The following is an 18,181-nucleotide window of genomic DNA, read 5'->3' on the forward strand; positions in this document are numbered from 1 at the left end:
CCTAGTTTACACTGATGGAAAGAGAACAGAGTATGGGGTTGATGACCTTATGACAGAATATTCTAATGATGTCTTTGCGCTTGAACATTTCTCCATAAATGCTGCTTGACCTGCTAAAATCTTCTAGCTTTATCTCTTCTTTTATTTAAAATACCCAGCACCTGCAGTGCTATGATTTGTATTCATTTGCATTCATTTATCCTTTAAAGTTAGCCATAACTAATTAGAAAGTTTGGTTTGAGATTCTCCATTTATAGTTTTCAAACCAGATGTCAAATTTGTTGATGTTATGATGACTGTCTTCAGGGTACTCTTATCAGATTAACGTTCTGCTTTATCACTCATCACAAAATCTTTTGTCAGTTCTGAGATAGATTCTTCTTTTAAGGTTTTCAAGCTTATTGCCTTACTTACATTCTGCTTCTGTTGTGTGACTATTTATCTATTATGGCTTAATATGTAGCACTTTTAGCTAAACCTAATGGTAACACAGTAGCTAATTAATGCTGCTCTCTCCTAGCTCCAGGGAGCAGAGTTCAATCCTGATTTCAGATACTCTACAGTTCAGTCCTGATGTAGGGTTTCAACCCGAAACATTGACAATTCCTTTCACCCCACCTATGCTGCTCGACCCGCTGAGTTCATCCACCAGATTTTGTTGCTGCAGTTTCTGCTCTTGTTATTGTGCAGATGTGCCCCCAGTGTTCTGGTGCCCTCCCACATTACAGGTTAAATGGCTATTGTAATTGCACTTTACTGTAGGCAAAAGAATCAGAGTTGATGTGCATATGTGAGAGAATAAACTAGAAGGGCTACAGGGAAATGAGAGGGTGAATGGGATAGTTCTCTGGAGAGTTGGCATGCACCTAATGGGCTGAATAACCTCTTATGTTGTCATAAGTTGGAAGGTTCTGCATTTGTACCACTCTGGAAACTATAAATACAAAAATCTAGACTGATACTAACAACAGTGTGGGTGTGTTGCAGTATCAGAGATTGTGTACACCATTTCAAAAAGAATGGAGTTAATCCCCAATGTCCTCGCCAATACATACCCCTTGCACAATGTCACCAATACAGTTGTAATATTGATCATTATACCTGTTGTTTGACAGTTTGCTGTGCATAAATTTGAAGAATTTAAGATTAGGAGTAGGGCATCTAGCCATTTGAACCTGCTCTTCCATTCATTAAGGTTGTGGCTGATCATCTACCATAGTGTTATTTTCCAACTTTATGCCTTGATTCCTTTAATGTCCAAAAATTTATCAGTCTGTTTTGAATGAACAATGACTGAGTCCACGCAACACTCTGGTGAAGGGATTTCCTAAGATTCATCACCCTCTGAGTGAAGAAATCCCATCCTAAATGGCATTCTCTGTATCCTGAGTGTGATTATTCATCTTAAACTGTTTCATGATGGGAAATATAATTTCTGAATCTAATCTTTAAACAATTTTGTATATTTCTTTGCAATCTCTTGTTCTTCTAAAGTCTTGAGAATACAGGGTCCACTCTACTTGATTTCTCTTCATTCAGCAAAGCCACCTGTCCCTGGAGCCAGTCAAGTGACCTTCGCCGCAATACTCTCTCTTCCTTCTTGGATATGGAGTCCAAAACTGTACAAAATACACTTGGTGTGGTCTCACCAAGGCTATTTACAATTGCACCAGATTTCCTTCCTTGTATATTCAAATCCTCTCATAATAAAGGGTAATATACCCATTTGTCCTCCCTAAAAATTAGATCAATTTTCAGACTTTAATGTTGAGATTATGTACTTCCACAAACAGTAGCTTTTACATTAGCATTTCAGCAACTTGTGTATGAAATCACCTGGATCCTTCTGAACATCAGCACTACCTAGTCTCTCGCCATTTAACAAATTCTCAATGTATCTCCTTGTGCACATCACATTTTTCCCACATTATACTGCATCTGTCATGTTCACACTCGCTCATTTAGCTTGTCTGTAGCCTCTTTACATTGTTTTCCATGCTACCCCCAGTTTATTATTGTAAGCAAATTTAGAAATATGATACTTGGTCCCTTCAGACAAATTACTGCAGATAATGAGTCGCTAGAGCCCAAGCATCGATGCCTGCAATGCCCCAACTAATCACAGCTTGGTAATCTGATAAAGTTTGCATATTTCCATTCTTTGCTTTCTGTTCAATAACCAATTCTCAATTCATGTCAATATATTATCTCCAGCTCCATGCAGATCTCATTGAAAGTCTTTTCAAAATCCAAATACGCCACATCCACGGATTCTCCCCTTATCTATTCTACAAGTCACATCCTCAAAGTCCAACTGATTAGTTAAACATGATTTTTCTGTTTTTTCTAATTATCATCCATATTTCCTATCTGACTATATTTCTTGCTATTAAGTGCATTGGGATGTCTTGAGGTTCTTTTCATGAGAAATGGAAACATGCGTAGGGCATTTGGACCCTTGTGCTGTACTGTCATTCAATAAAATAATGGCTGATCTTTTACCTCAGTGCCACCTTCCTGAACTAATCCCATATCCCTTGCTTCGCTTTGTCGAATAATCAATCAATTTCTATCTTGAATAGACTCAGTGTCTGAGCCTCTTCCAGCCCTCTTGACTGGAGAATTCCAAAGATTCACCACCTTCTAGGTGAAGAAATTTCTTTTCATCTCAATCCTGAACAGCTGAAACTTTATTTTGAGACTGTTGACCCTTAGTTCCAGGGACACCACTTGGGGAATTGTCCACCCTATCACTTTTGTTGTCTACCACAATATCTCCATGTTTATCAAACCTGGTTTGAGTATGAAAAATGCTATGATGCTGGAGGAACTCAGCAGGCCAGGCAGCATCTGTGGAGAAAAGCAGGCGGTCAACATTTCAGGTCAGGACCCTTCTTCAATACTGAAAATAGGAAAAAGGGAAGCCCAATATATAGGAGGGAAAAGCAGAGCAGTGATAGGTGAACAAAAGAGGGGGGGCAGGGTGGGCACAAGGTGATGATAGATAGATGCAGGTAAGAGATAGTGATAGGCAGGTGTGGGGGTGGAGGGGAGAGCAGATCCACTGAGGGATGGGTCAAAGATAAGGAGGGGGAAAAAGGGTAGAAAAAGAGAGGGGCTAGGAAAGGGAAGAAAAGAAGAGGCATGGTTGAGGGTGGGTGTGGGGATTACTTAAAAGTGGGAGAATTCAATGTTCATGCCATTAGGCTGCAAGGTTCCAAGAAGGAAAATGAGGTGCTGTTCCTCCAGTTTGCATTTGGAATTCTGGCAGTGGAGGAGGCCAAGGACTGACATATCTGTGATGGAGGGGGAGTTGAAGTGACTGGCAATGGGGAGATGCAGATGCAGAATTTTTCCTCCTTTGACTCATTCCCTGGTGGACCTACTCTCCCCTCTTCCCCTGCACCTGCCTATCACTGTCTCTTACCTGCATCTACCTATCACCACCTTGTGCCCAACCTGCCTCCACTCTTTTGTCCACCTATCACTGCTCTGCTTTTCCCTCCTATATATTGGGCTTCCCCTTTTCCTATCTTCCCTCCTGAAGGAGGGTCCTGACCCAAAATGTTGACCGCCTGCTTTTCTCCATGGATGCTGTCTGGCCTGCTGAGTTCCTCCAGCATCATAGTGTTTTTCATCTATATTCCAGCATCTGCAGTCCTTTGTTTCTCTTGTTTGATACTACTTGAGATCGTGAACAATGCTGAAAATCTCTATTAATGCACCTTGTACATGCTTCACTAATATCTGTACTTATTTGCTTCACTATAGCTCTATCAGAAAGTTCATAACCAACAAGTTACTGCATCTTTTGCTGTACTAGTAAATCCATTTGATTTTTGCTGTCTGATCAACCTTACCAAGTATGCATCTTCCTAATTGTCTTTTATGAATAGTGTGCTATTTCTCTTTTCCCAACTCATTGTAGTTTCTAAAAGTCCCATGCCATGGAATATTAACTGTTCAGTGACACCCAGTTTGTAGACAACTCTTGTATTAGTTATTGCAGTATAGCCTTCAGGTTGAATTTGTGATACCAATTTGCATATTTTATTTCTTGTGCTTTACTTATCCAACAGATACTTGAGATTATTTGTTTATTAATATTTACTCTTACTTTCATTTAATATATTGAAAGTGGCTATTCTCCCCAAAAAGTTTAGTAAAAACTATAGGTTAAAGTTTAGGTGAGCAGCTTCATAAATTTTTGGTACTGTGTTGCCACTACACCCTTCGCTTGTGCGTATTTGTGGATGGAAGGACTGTGACCAAGAAAAATTATCCAGGTTTGGATTGCTAGTGTTTTTATGAGTGGTTCACATATTCACTTTCTGAAAGGAGTGTGTAAACTACTTGCAAATCTCGGTGGGGGGCAGTGGTAGAAAGTTTCTTAACTTGACAACTTATGTTGCTTTTTTGGCTGTTGGATCTACAGATGCCTATCTATTGTAGCTCAAATGCTCCCTGGTCTGCCCCATCCTACCTTTTTTTTATTGAGGGAGGGAGTGGGTGGGTCTAATCATGATGCTTCATTTATGATGTGGGACAAATTTTATGGAGACATTGATCTTCTTCTGTTAATTTTGTTTCTGTACAAACTCCTCTGACCCTGCAATCATCTAAATTGCATTCTTCCACACATGCTCCTTTTGCACTTCCTCCTACAGGCTCCTGTTGAAAATCATTCCTTTGTCCATCTAGAAACTTTCAATACTTTTTAATGTCAGATTTTTTTTTCAAAAATGGATCAGCAAGTTGCCATGGGTCACTTTAACCATGTAGTCCCAAATGCATGCACAGTACCCAACCACAACTTGCACATGATTTACCACAACTAGCGCCACAAAAGACGCACTTAAGGCCATCTAGAACCAAGCTGTGGAGTTCCCTTCCCATATTCTCTACAAAAATGTAATGAAGACTAAGCTAGAAGGTCAGGTGATCAAGCTTGGTTAGGGAGAGAGTTCAAAAATGGTAGAGAATTAAGACTATTGAACGGTTTCCTAGTACGATAAGGTGGACTCTTGACCTCCCAATCTACCTTGATATGGCCTTGCACCTTATTGTCTACCTGCACTGCACTTTCTCTGAAACTGTAACACTTTATTCTGCATTCTGTTATTGTTTGACCTTGTACTAGCTCAATGCACCATTATAATGAATTGATCTGTGTGGACGGTATTTAAGACAAGTTTTTCACTGTACCTTGGTACATGTGACAATGATAAACCAATTTAGTAGTTTGATACAACTGCGTTATTTACTGGAGCTATTTAAGAGTTCAGTGAAGAATCAGCCATGTTGGTGTAGTTGTGTTTGGGACAGACTGTAGGTATGGCAAGATCCCTTCCCCAAATGTACCGCCTTTTTTTTTGGCTGGCGGTTCTATAGAAAACTTCCAGCTACTTTCACTGTGCGGTTGAGGTCATTCCTGACATCACCACCTGCACCTTGCAACGTGAAGTCAGGAACTTGCTGGAAGTCTGGTGCTAACGCAGAGTCCAAGGCATGAGTATGTATGCTGAACCTAATCCCTTTAACTATATGTCAGCTATGGCTGGGGTATGCAGTGTAATCTAACTAATTTGAACAAAGTCACTGATCTAGTTGAAAACCATTACTGATAAAACATTTTTTTAAATATGTTTTGTATTTCTAGCACTGAAAGTGTTCTTTGGTGTTAGTTTTTTAAATTTTAACAATTTAAATCCATTTGAGTGGCTTTTGTTTTATAGATTGTCAGAGTCATTTAAAATTGTTCAAAGGCCTGTCAATAGCCCACGAAACTGACCTGGAGTGGCCTTCAGGATCTGCGGTTTAAGGCTGAGCTGCTGCTTGCAGGCCACTCCACTTTGTGGGATGGCTGCAGCAGCCAGACTGCAAGCACTATGGAGCTGCAGTAAAACAGGGGTGGTAAGTGATGGGCTGGTCTGAGGATGATCTGGTCCATTAATAATTAACCAGCTGGGTCATTACTTTGATGTCAGCTTTTGCAGACTAATTAAATTGGAGGTCTTTATTCTCTGGTTTATCAGTTCAGGCTTCTGGTTAAGAGTTGAGTAACCAACAGCCCAAACACAGCTACATGCAGAAGTCAATTAAAAGTTAGGCACCTCTTCTTCAATAAATAATAATTGATATCATGTAGACAAAATAGACTGCAGATGGTGGTATTTAGAGCAATAAGCAATCTGCTGGAGGAACTTGGTGGGTCGTACAGCATCTGTGGAGGGAAACAATTGTTGATGTTTGATATTAGGTCAGTTCTTAATGAGGGAGGTGCTGGCAGTGGGAGAGAGTTGGATACCTCAATTAAACCATGATTCAGCTGGATGGTAGAAAAAGCTTGATGGGTTTTATGGGCCACTCCTGTTTCTGCCTTTGAAAGGAAATTCAATATGAAAAAGTATAATATGTGTGAATAAGTTTTATTTTCTTGGGATAGGATTAAATGGGCTGAGAGTATTTCTGGTTACTTTGGAGTTGTAGAAGTTATTTTTCACTTTTAGTCTATATGTCTCAGTAAAATGCTTGACTAAGACCTGGAACAGGGGAAACTAGTCTGTTTAATTTGGTGACTGTATCTTGACTTTTCTTGCTTTTCTATATGTTCAAAATGAACTTGTGACTACTAAACCTATCTGCTGTAAAGACTAACTGTCTTACTTGGTAATACCACAGATTGGTAATGTAGTTTATGCCCTTAATCCTGATGTATCCACCTGCTTTTAGAAATATATTCAGAAAGGTGAAATTGTTCACTTGCTGTCATTTGGGGAAGTTGCGGGTGGGGGGGAGAATCGAGGAGGTGGGGAATCTGTGTAGCTGGATGCAGGAAGAGGAAGTGTTACATGTAGTAACTTGAGCCATTGCTTTTTAACCCCTGCTGCTTTCATAGGCTCACCTTGGGATATTCTGCAAATGGCTATTTGCTGAATACAATTACATGATTTTCCAAGAAATGGGCAGTTCCTAATAAGAGAACATTGACAGAGTGATATAACAGTATCTTTAATTTGAATGGCCTAGGAATAGAAATTAGAAGAACTTAGTCCAATCTATTTTCCATTCATAACATCAACTCTGCCACCCTACATTGCTGCTTTCCAGTGCGCAATGATTTTTTTTCATTCATTTTTCAGGGTATTGATGTTGCTGGAAAGGCTGTTCCTAATTGCCCCGATACATTTCCAAGACAGTATGCAAGCAATTTTTTTATTGTACCTGTACCTCACTGTACTTGTGCACATGACAATAAACTTGACTTGAACTTGAAGGGACAGATGGTGATGTTCCTTGGCATCTGCTGCCCTAGCCCTTGGTTATAAAAGATGTAGGCATGGGAGCTGCTGTCAGAGTTGCTTAAGTGAGTGACTGCTGTGCTGGTAATGAAGGAAATGAATGTTTAGGGTGAAGTATGGGTTGACATTTAAGTACTTAGGCCTAGATAGTGTTGAGCTTCTTGAGAGATTTGAAGCTGCAGTAATCCAAGAAAGTGAGAGTATTCCAGTGTGCTTGTGCCTCGTAGTTACGTATTGGGGTGTCGGGTGAGTCACTCATCATAGGATACCCGATCTTTGATCTGTTCTTGTAGCCATGGTATTAGTGGGTGGGTAAAATGAGTTTCTGGTTGATGGCAACCAGGATGTTGATGATGGGGAATCGTGATCGTAATGCTATTGAAAAAGGATAGGTAGTTGGTCTCTCTCTTGTTTAGAGATCACCATTGCGGCATGAATATTGCTTGCCACTTATCAATGAATGCTGAATGTTATCTAAATCATGCTGAATGCAGTCATGGGTTGCTTCATTTGCTGAGGAGTTGGGAATGGAGTTGAACATTGTGCAATCATTGACGAACACTCCCACCTCACCTTATGATGATAGGGAAGACATTAATGAAGCAGCTGAAGGTGGTTGGGCGAGGACACTATCCTGAGGAACTGGTGTCCTGGAACTGGGATGATTGTTCATCAATAACCATAGAACAATACAGGCCATTCGGCCCACCATGTTGTGCCGACCTTCAAACCACACCTAAGACTATCTAACCCCTTCCTCCCACATATCCCTCTATCTTAAATTCCTCCATATGCTTATCTAACAATCTCTTGAACTTGACCAACGTATCAGCCTCCACCACCACCATCCCAGGCAGCGCATTCCACCTTTCTTTGTGTGAGGTATGATTCCTTGATGCCTGTTGACTTCAGTTTTAACAGGACTTCTTGATGCCATAGTAGGTCAAATGCTGTCGTGATGTTAAAGGTAATCACTCTCTCCTCACCTCCTGTTTGGTTGATGTTACCTGCATTTTGTGTCATATCCCTGTCTTTTCAATTTCTGTTTTTTATTATTTTCTTCAAGCTTGCCCTTCTCCTGTCTCACCACCCAAAGGATAACAGCCATTCACTATTCCGCTGCAACAGGCAGTACAGGAGGTGACAGACCAAGTGGTTAGAGTGGGATGAGGAATTAAAGTGGCGGGCAATGGGAAGCTCAAGGTTGCCCCTGCGGAATGAATGCAAGTGTTCTGCAAAGCAATTGCCCAATCTGCATTTGGGACCACATTGTGAACACTGAATGCAGTACACCAGATTGGAAGAAGTGCAAGGGAATTGCTGCTTCACTTGGGAAAGACTGTTTGGGTCCCTAGATGGTGAGGAGGGAAGAGGTGAAAGGACAAGTGTTGCATCACGTGTGGTTGCAAGGGAAGGTGTCGTAAGAAGGGGGGTGATTAGTGGGAATGGAAGACTAGACCAAGGAGATATGAAGGGAACCATCCCTGCAAAATACCACAAGGGGAGGAGAAGGGAAAAAGTGATTATTGGTGGAATCTCTTTGGTGTTGGAAACTGCAGAGGATGATCTGTTAAATGTGTAGGCTGGTGAGGTGGAAGGTGAGGACCAGGAGCTCTTTCATTGCCCTGTCCCAGAGGAGAGGGGTTGAGAGCAGAATTGCGGAAAATGGATGAGATGTAGTAAAGGACTTTGTCAACAATGGTGGAGGGGAAGCCACGGTTCAGAAAGAATGCATTTCAGAGGCACCTGTGTGGAAAATCTCATCGTCGGAGCAAATGTGATAGAGATGCAGGAACTGGGAGAATGGAATAAAGATAAAATAAAGAATAAATGCAGGAGTCAGGGTGGGACGAACAGTAGTTGCGATAGCTGGGAGTTTACTTTAAGCTGGCTCTCTTTGGATTGTAACTGTCTTCACAGTCTCCTGGAACCAAGTTGTGCATTTATGTCAACATATTGCTGCTCCAAGTGAGGTAATATTCTTAAACTGGAGGAGGTGACCCGAACAGGTGCTTATCGGATGAACGTTTGAGCAGCAGAATTCATCCAGTATATTTCTTGAGCACCATCTGGGTAGAGGATTACGTGGGTTAATTTGTTGAAGTTGTGGATTTGCTCTGATGCCTGGCGATGAGTGACTTGACATGGGAAAAAGTGGATTTCATTATTTTGTCGATGCTAATGTTTCATTGTGGTTTGCAAAGTGACGCTTTATTACTGATTTTCAAAATTGTACTTCTGGCTCCTGGTTCTCACGGCTACTCCTGTTTCTCACAACTGGCTAAACTACAAGTTTTGAATGTAGGTCAATTCTAGGATTATCAGTTGTCCCTTGAAGTGGCACATTTTGAAAATGCAACTTGTTTTCCTGACATGTCTGAGAATTGTTCTGGCCCAAATCAGTATTTCCTGTGATTGAATTCATCTTTGGAATTCTAATCCAGTGTATTGCATCTGCTACAGAAACCAAGAATGCATTGTTCTTGTCAAAGCTAAGGTGTCAGTTGCATATAGAGTCACTTTGTGGTGATGTGATACTTTTGCTTAGTGACATTGGATTTAACAACCTGAGGTTTTCAAATCCCATTACAGCTGGTTGTGAAATTGAATTCAATCAATCTGGTATTTTGGCATCACACAAATGACCAAAATTTTTAATATGTAACTGGTTCGCTAATATTATTCGAGATCAGAACCTACTATTCCCTGAAGGGTCTAGTCTGTTTGGTTGGCAAGGACTCGGGCCGACAGGCCTCTTTCTGTGCTATATCTCTATGACTCTGATACAAGTACAACACAGACTCTCAGAGGCACAGCATGGAAACTTTAATTCAATAATGTGCAGCAAACTCTGTCCTCCAAAGAGTACTAGCAAGCCACTTGATATATAAATGAGGAAATGTCGCATGGAATGATTGGCAATAAATCAAGCTTTTGATCAGGATGGCTCTGACCCTGCAAATCCTTTATGACAACATTTGGGGAATGGTGTCCAAGTGGAAGGAGCATTACCTAAAATTAGTCAAGCAATTGCTTAATTGAACTTGGTCATAACCTGGTTGTGTCCCCTAAGATAAATTAATCAAAATTGGGATTCTACTGGATGAATGATACTTCGGAAGTACAACTGATTCTCACTTTGGGTTAAACCTCCAAGTCTGTGCTAACCATCTTTTGAAACCAATAATGTGTCTCAAGTGCTATTGCTGATTGAAATGGCTGGATCCTGAAGGACGTAACTGCTAGACTGGATCAAGAAAACAAACTGCTGGAGGAAGTGAGTGAGTCAAGCAGCATCTGTGGAGGCAAAGGCATAGCTGATGTTTCAAGTTGAGACCCTGCATCAGGACTGAGTGTAGAGGGAAGATAGCCAATATATACAAGTGAAAGTGAGGGGTGAGTCAGAGGCTGGTAGGTCTTGGGTGGAACCAGATTAGGGGAGGGCATATGGTAGGCAGATGGAGCCAGGTGGGGGAGGAGGGACTGTTGAGACAGAGGCTGGAAGATAATAGGTGGAAACAGATGAGAGAGATGATGGCAGATGAAATTGGGTAGGGAAGGGGAAAGGAAAGGTGAACAAAGGGAGAAGAAACCCAGGTGGATAGCTGTGTGGGTGATGGGCAGATGGAACCACGTGGGAGAGGGTGATGTCTAGGTAACGGGGGTGGGGGGGGGGGGGCGCGGGCGGGCAGGGGATGGAAAAGGTGAATGAAGGAAGAGACCCTGGGTGAACTGATGGGGGTGGGAAAGAAACACAAGGAGTGGGTTACCTGAAACAGGAAAATTCAATGTTCATACTATTGAGTTGTAGGCCACCCAACTGGCAAATGAGGTGCTGTTCTTCTAGTTTGCACTTGGCTTCACTTTGGCAGTGGAGAAGGCTGAGGACGAACAGGATGGTATGGGAAAGAGAACAGCAGTGAAAATGACATGCAACGAGAAGCTCAAGATGGACGGAGCATGGTGCTCTGCAAAATGGTCGTCGAATCTACCCTTGGTCTTGCCGATGCTGAGGAGGCCACGTTTGAGCCCTGAATGCAATAGACCAGGATGGAGGAAGTGCATGTGCATTTTTTTTTCCAGACTAATCCCACTTTCCTACTCTGCTCCATTGTGGGAGCATCATAACTTCTATAATTTGTGATTAATAAAAGCCCTCTAGCACTATCACTTTGGGACAAAAAGGGTGGACCTTGTCTGACACGAGAGACTGCAGCTGCCGGAAATCTCGAACACAAACAATGCTGGAGGAACTCAGCGGGTCAGGTGCTGCTTGACCCGCTGAGTTCCTCCAGCATTGTTTGTGTGTTGGACCTTGTCTGAATTGTCCATTTGTACAAGTGTGCATTAAAGTACCTTTTTTAATCCTCTCAACTTTCCTTGGAAACAGTGTGGAATGGTGGAAAGGTTCTGAGACTGATTAACAGTTTAAGTCTCTGACAAGAATGCTCCTTCCACAACTGGAAACATCCCTGTGGTGATAAGTCCTAAGTGCAGAAGTGTTTCATGATGCATGTGAAAAGGGAGCTGGGCACGATGATGGTGTTTGGATGAGTGTGATTGGTGATGCACGTGTCAGATCAGGAGATCTGAATTCCTTACACTGGACTTGGTAAGCCCTGCACCTTTTGGTTCTGGGGGGAAAGGAATGCTGTCACTGAGCTAAAAGCTCACTCAATGATATTGAACTTGAGGTAGTGTCTAAATACATTTCGTTCTGTTTTTTATAAGAATTAATCTACTACAGTAAAACATGAATCATTTATTTTTGAATGACTCCAACTATGTTAATATGTATTGTGGACGCACAAGTTAGAGCTAGACCTGTATTTTCCATTATTGCTCTAATTGACCTATAATGCACTGAGAAGAGTTGTGTAAATGCCACAACTCTTTTTCCAGAAAATTTTGGAATATGTACAAAAACACTTGTGCCTATTTATAAGTAATGATCAGTAGCTTCTGAAAGGCTTTTTTATATTTGAACCAATGACAGTGCTATTTTGATTTCTATGCCAAAGGCAGGGAATGAGCTAAAAAGGCAGAAGTATTTGAAGATTGTGATGTTATTTTTCCCTAGCCTTTCCCATTACGCAGTAACACATTCTCTTTTGAATACTTTGGTTTACTTGGCAATGCATGACCAGACTGAGGAAAGGTTTGAAAATGTTAGTAGAGAAATGCAATGTAGGTAAAGGCTTAATCAGGTGGGCTATAATTGATGTGTTTGGGATTGAACACATTAATCACTACTTGCACTGACAGTGCGTTGATTTTCTAAGTCACTTCATAGAATGTTTGTTTTACCTAAATGGCATGGATCTTGGTCCCTTTTATTCATTTTCTTTTGTGTTTGTTCAGGATGGAGGATGACTTGATTGCACGACATTTCTGTGGATTGTGAGATGAGGCAATGAGAGCTGTATACTCTACTACAGATGGTGCAGGAGGTGCCTGCCCAGACTGGTGAATGGGTAATCTGTGAGGTGCCCTGCTTTAACTATTTGCATTGGGTTTCTGTGAAATCAAGGTTGTCAGGTCATATTTAATGCTCCTGAGCAGTCATGGGTCCCGTATTCTCAGGGTTCAGTGCAGATGATATAATTTTTTTCAAGGAGGCTTTAAGAACATAATATTTTCCTTTGTCCACCTAGTAATCTCTCCATGTGACAGAGCTCTGAATAGATACTGTATACGGGGAAGTTTACCTTCCCTAAAGGGTGCTGAGGAATTAGTTGCATTTTCACAACTTTTTTTGATTCCCATCCATAACTTTCAATATTCGTATCCACTAATTTCTGTGCTGAGAATTTTAGGGAGATAAGTGGTCTTGGTTTAATGGGTTGTACAAGAGAAAGCACTTCCTGACAGTGGAGTATTGCACTGAAGTGTCAGCTTGGATCCTGTATTCAAATCTCTGCAGTCGGGTTTAGAACCTAAAACTGTGCCTTCAATGATTGAATCGTCTTCTACACTGATATTTACTGTTGTGTTTATAGCACACCTTTAACACAATAAGATATCCCTAGATGTCAGACCAGAAACTAACACCATGCCTAGGGAAGTATAGAAATCACAAGTGCCCCATGATTGGTTTTCCAATTTTAAAAACCTTTATAGTGGTGTTTGTGACCAGGGACCAAAGTTTTTTGACTCTGACAAAAATGGTACTTGGTTAATTTAATGTTGAGGAGCAGCATCTGAATAAGAATTAAGAGGGCGAAGAATAGATCCGTGGTTGATCCAGCAGTATTGGTCTTGAAACTGGGCCACATTCTCATTTGCTCTTTGTGCCTTGCACTCTTTTGATCTATGCGCTTTCATTTTCTGTGTTGTGATCTCTGTTCAGTTGTATGGAGCTCCACCTAGTGGCTTGACTATTTATTTCTTAATGTATGCCTGGAAAGGCCTATCAGTAATTGGCCAAGAAAATATAGTTGGTGGGCCACCTTCTTGAACCATTGCGGTTCTTGTGGTAAAGTACTTCAGCAATCGAGATTTCCACTGCATGTCCCTGGGTGGAAAAACTGCAAATACCATCTGGGTTGTGGCTGAAGTGTCTGGCATTCATATTTGGAACTTGGCTTTTTATTCTGTTCTTCTAGAAATTAATTGAATTAGTGAGCAGGTGAAGATGTTAACATTTGGTTAGTATTGAGGCTCACGTGCAGTTGGATATACTGGGGGATAAACCAGCATTCCACCAGGTGAGGGTCCTGCTTCGGGCAGTTTGATGTCAAGCCCAATCTTGCTCTTGTTGAACATTAACTCTACCAAGCAGGAGATTTCCTTCGGCATGGTGTAGATTTTTGGTCTGACGTCTTGGGATATTTTATTATGTTAAAGTGTCCTTTAAATGCAATTTGTTTTATTGAGGAAACTATACAGTGACTGTTTTGTGTAGGTATTGTGTATTCTGTAGCAATTCACACTGCTATATCTTTGTGTTCGCCAACTGATTCAGTATTTGCCCTCAGGAAATGATTATATTGATATGCAATTGGAATTTTTTTTTAAAAGTTGAGATGAAACAAATTTTCAACAGTATACAAAACATTTCATGCATGCATAAAGCCTCAAAGGTGTTCTGGGAAACTTGACAGTGACAGGATTGCCCCTTATTTACTTGAGTGATGTGTTTGGTTAACAAATTGTGCAGCTAACTTGGAATTCTTTAAATTACTGTTCCAATCTCATGGCCTTAAAACCAAAGAAGGGATGATGCTTTTTTTTAAATCGTCACAGTTTATTTGAATTAAGCAACTGTGAATTAAAATAGACTCAAATGGACTTGTGTTAGAACAGTCTGTTGGGATAGTCATATACCTTTTTAAACAGCCCTCTACTGCTTCTGAGCAGTACTGATTGAACTTACCAGGAATTGCTCTTGCATCCCATGGTTATTTTTAAACCTTTCTTGAAATACTCTTAGTAAGTGAGAACCGTGACCAGTTTTAGAATTGGAGGCACAGATGAGAGAGTTGAAGATTTCTGTAGTTAATTTGACCTCATAATTCAGTTCTCTGCTCCTGAAAATTTGGATCTGATTTTCTCTTCAATTATTCTGGAATTTTGGCAGGAAATCCAGAGAGTAGGATGAAGCAGCAAAGAAGAATGTTTTACAAATGTCAGATGAATGATGCAAGTATTGGGTAGAAAGTTCAGGGGGTGGGGGGGGGGGGGGGAAGTACCAATACTAATCCAAAAATTAATCCAGAAACTTGACAATGATTATGTAATAATTGGATGGATCTATACACGAAGCTTGGCAAAGGCTTTACATGAGTACGTACTTTACCAAGGAAAATGTAATGCCAGGATTAGTAAGAGGAAGTATATCAGATACTGGAAAAACTTAACATTTGCTAAAGAGTACAAACTAGAAAAGTTACAGCGTGGATAAATCGTCAGTTCCAAATGCAATGTATCCTATGTTGCTGAAGGAGGCGAAGGTCAAATTCTGTACCTATTAGCCAACTGCCACTGGATACACTGAGGGTGCCAAAGGACTAGAGAATGGCAAATGTTACTTTTTTTATATTTTAAAAAAGGATCAAATGATAGATCCAGGAACTACAGCTGTTAGCTTCTGTGATGTGAGGCTGCTGGAAATGATATTAAGTGAGGCAGTTAATTGTAATTTGGACAAGTATGGATTAATAAAGGAGAGGTGATATGGGTTTATTAAGGCAAATCATACTTAAATAACTTGGAGTTTTTGAGGTGAAAAATGGGCTTAATGAGGGCATTGTGGCTATTTGCAAAGTATTTGATAAGTTGCACATAATCATTTTTGCTGATAAAGCTATGGAATAAAAGGGATAGTAGCACAATAGATTGGTTTCAGCAAGCAACTGATGAATGGTGGCTTTTGCAACCTGGAGGCAGGGATCAGTTCTCAGATCACTGTTTTCCTTGTTGTATATTATTGATTTCAAAATTTGCAAATGATACAAAACTTAGTGAGGCAGATAGTGATATATTCAAGAGGACAATAAACAGAAGGTGGAATGGGGGGGGGGGGGTGCGGGGGGAAGATACCTGTGAGATTTTTAGGAAGGACAAGTTAAGGCAATGTAATATAAAGAGTACAAATCTGAAGGATGTCCTGGAACAGAGAGACCTGGATGTAAATGTATACAGATCTTTGAGGATGCCAGGTTGAAAAATGACTTTTTTTGTTGTTTCTAAATGTTGGTATACCTTTTTAGGACAAAGCCCTTGGAATCTTGGGCTTTGTAAATGGAGTACTAAAATTCACTACCCACAACAGTAGTGGAAGCAGATTCAGTCGTCATTTATGAAAAGGAGTTGGGTAGAGAAGTGAGGAAGAAAAGCAATCAGGCCTATGGGGAAGGAGTTAAGCAATGGGACTGACCAAATTGCTCTTGCAGAGAGTTGGTGCAAACTCAAGCGGATCAGTTGCCTTCTGTGCTGTAACAGTTCTGAGTCTTCTGAGTCATTGGAAGAAATAAAACAACAAACCTCCTAGTTCTGCATATAGTATTGGTTTCATTTGTGTTGCTTTTCCTAAATTCTGGAGCAGATTAGAAGGTAGCAAATGTAGCACTGCTATTTTGGGAAGGAGAGCAAAAAGAAATAGTTAGCTGACATTTTGTCATCAAAGTGTTGCAATGGATCATTAAGGACATAGTTTTAGGGCAAGAAAATTGTAAAGCGATTTTTAAATTAAGTCAGACTGGTTTTATGAAGAGGAAAATTGTGGGTAAATGCTAAGAATTTAACTGGCAGGGTGGAGAGCAAGTGAATCAGTTCTAAAATCTTGAGAAACCTCTCCCAATTCTAGACACTCCAGCTGGAGGAAACCAGTCTCAACATTTACTGTCAATGCCCCTCAGAATCTTGTAGGTCTTTTAGATTACCTCTTTCTTCCAAATTCCTAGTCCTATATCTTCGAAAAACATTTGATACTATGCTTCATAGAAGTCTTTTGCAGAAAATAAAGAATTGTGCTATTTTCATAACATTTTACCACTGATTACAGGACCTGGAATGAGAGAGTTTGTCCCTTGAGGAAAAATTGTGAGATTGACCTATAGTCACCAGAATTTGGAAGAAAGAGGTAATCTAACAGACGTACAAGATTCTCGGGGGCATTGACAGAGTAAAAGTTGAGACTTCTAGACACTCCAGCTGGAGGAAAGATTGGGAGCTGTTTCTCAGGGCTAGCTATTTAAGGCTTTTGGAATTGATCTCAGAAGGCCATTAGATGCTTAGACTTTGAATACATTCAAGTCTAAGATCAGTAAAATTTTGGACTGGTGAACAGGGCAGAAAGACAAGCTTGAGGCATGCAATCATCTGTGATGTTATTGAAGGCTGAGAAAGTTGGAGGGGCAGAGGGCCAACTTCTGGTGTTCTTTGTGTTGTGCTTCTGGAAGGAACACTAAATATTGTCTATTTGTAAATTGCAAATTTAAAATGGAACAATAAGAATTTCCAAATGGGATGCTCTATTTATAGAGCACTGTTTAAATGTAGAACATTTTTCAGTTTGCAGATGTGTACATCAATTTTAATAAAGGGATGGAGCTGAAGTTTTTGTTTTGAGACTAAAGATCAAAAGACAAAGAAGTAGAAAACTGGATATGTTCTGGATGGGGATTCCAGTAGTACTTGCCTCTTCCACAAGGTGGTGCTCTTGGAGTAAATGGCAATGTTGGCTTGAATGGGTTTAAATACACCCACTCCTCCACCCTCCCCTTTCCTCTCAATCTTCTCATGAATACACTTACTGATGTACAAGATATTTATTTATTTATTAGTCACATGTACATCGAAACATACAGTGAAATGCATCTTTTTGCTTTACTAAGAATGTGCTGGGGGCAGCCCGCAAGTGTTGCCACTCTTCTGGCGCCAACGTAGCATGCCCACAGCTCCTAACCTGTACGTCTTTTTGGAATGTTGGAGGAAACCCATGCAGACACACGGGGAGAATGTACAAACTTATTACAGACAGTGATGGGAATAGAACTCGGGTCACTGGTGCTGTAATAGTGTTACACTGACCCCTACACTACCATGAGTTGCAGTAGTCAATTAAGATAGAAATCTCATCTTCAGCTTCAGTCTTGAATTCTGCAGTGGTGCACTTCCTTGGGTAGTTAGCATTTTCCCAACTAGTTTATTGGTGCTTTTTATTCCCACATCTTGTGTCAACAGCAGTGGTTTGCCTTGATCATTTAGTGCCTTTTTTGTTGGTGGGGTTGTAACACGTGATGGGAAAACCATTTGTGGTGCTACAATATACTTTTGATGTGTGAAAAATCTATTGAATTGGGAGCATTCAGTTGAGCTCTTGGTCTTGCTCTTTCATTCAGTTAGATCTTGGCTGCATTTTTGCAACACCTTTCCGG

The 18,181-nt window shown here is 40.6% G+C and overlaps 1 protein-coding gene across 3 annotated transcripts in view; it reads left to right on the top strand.

Moving 5' to 3' along the window:
* Positions 1-18,181, top strand: part of slc20a2 (solute carrier family 20 member 2) — a 70,689-nt gene that overhangs the window by 1,637 nt on the left and 50,871 nt on the right. The gene's annotated exons all lie outside the window — the stretch shown is intronic.

This window comes from Pristis pectinata, chromosome 7 (genome assembly GCF_009764475.1).
Source record: "Pristis pectinata isolate sPriPec2 chromosome 7, sPriPec2.1.pri, whole genome shotgun sequence".
Taxonomy (NCBI): Eukaryota; Metazoa; Chordata; class Chondrichthyes; order Rhinopristiformes; family Pristidae; genus Pristis; species Pristis pectinata.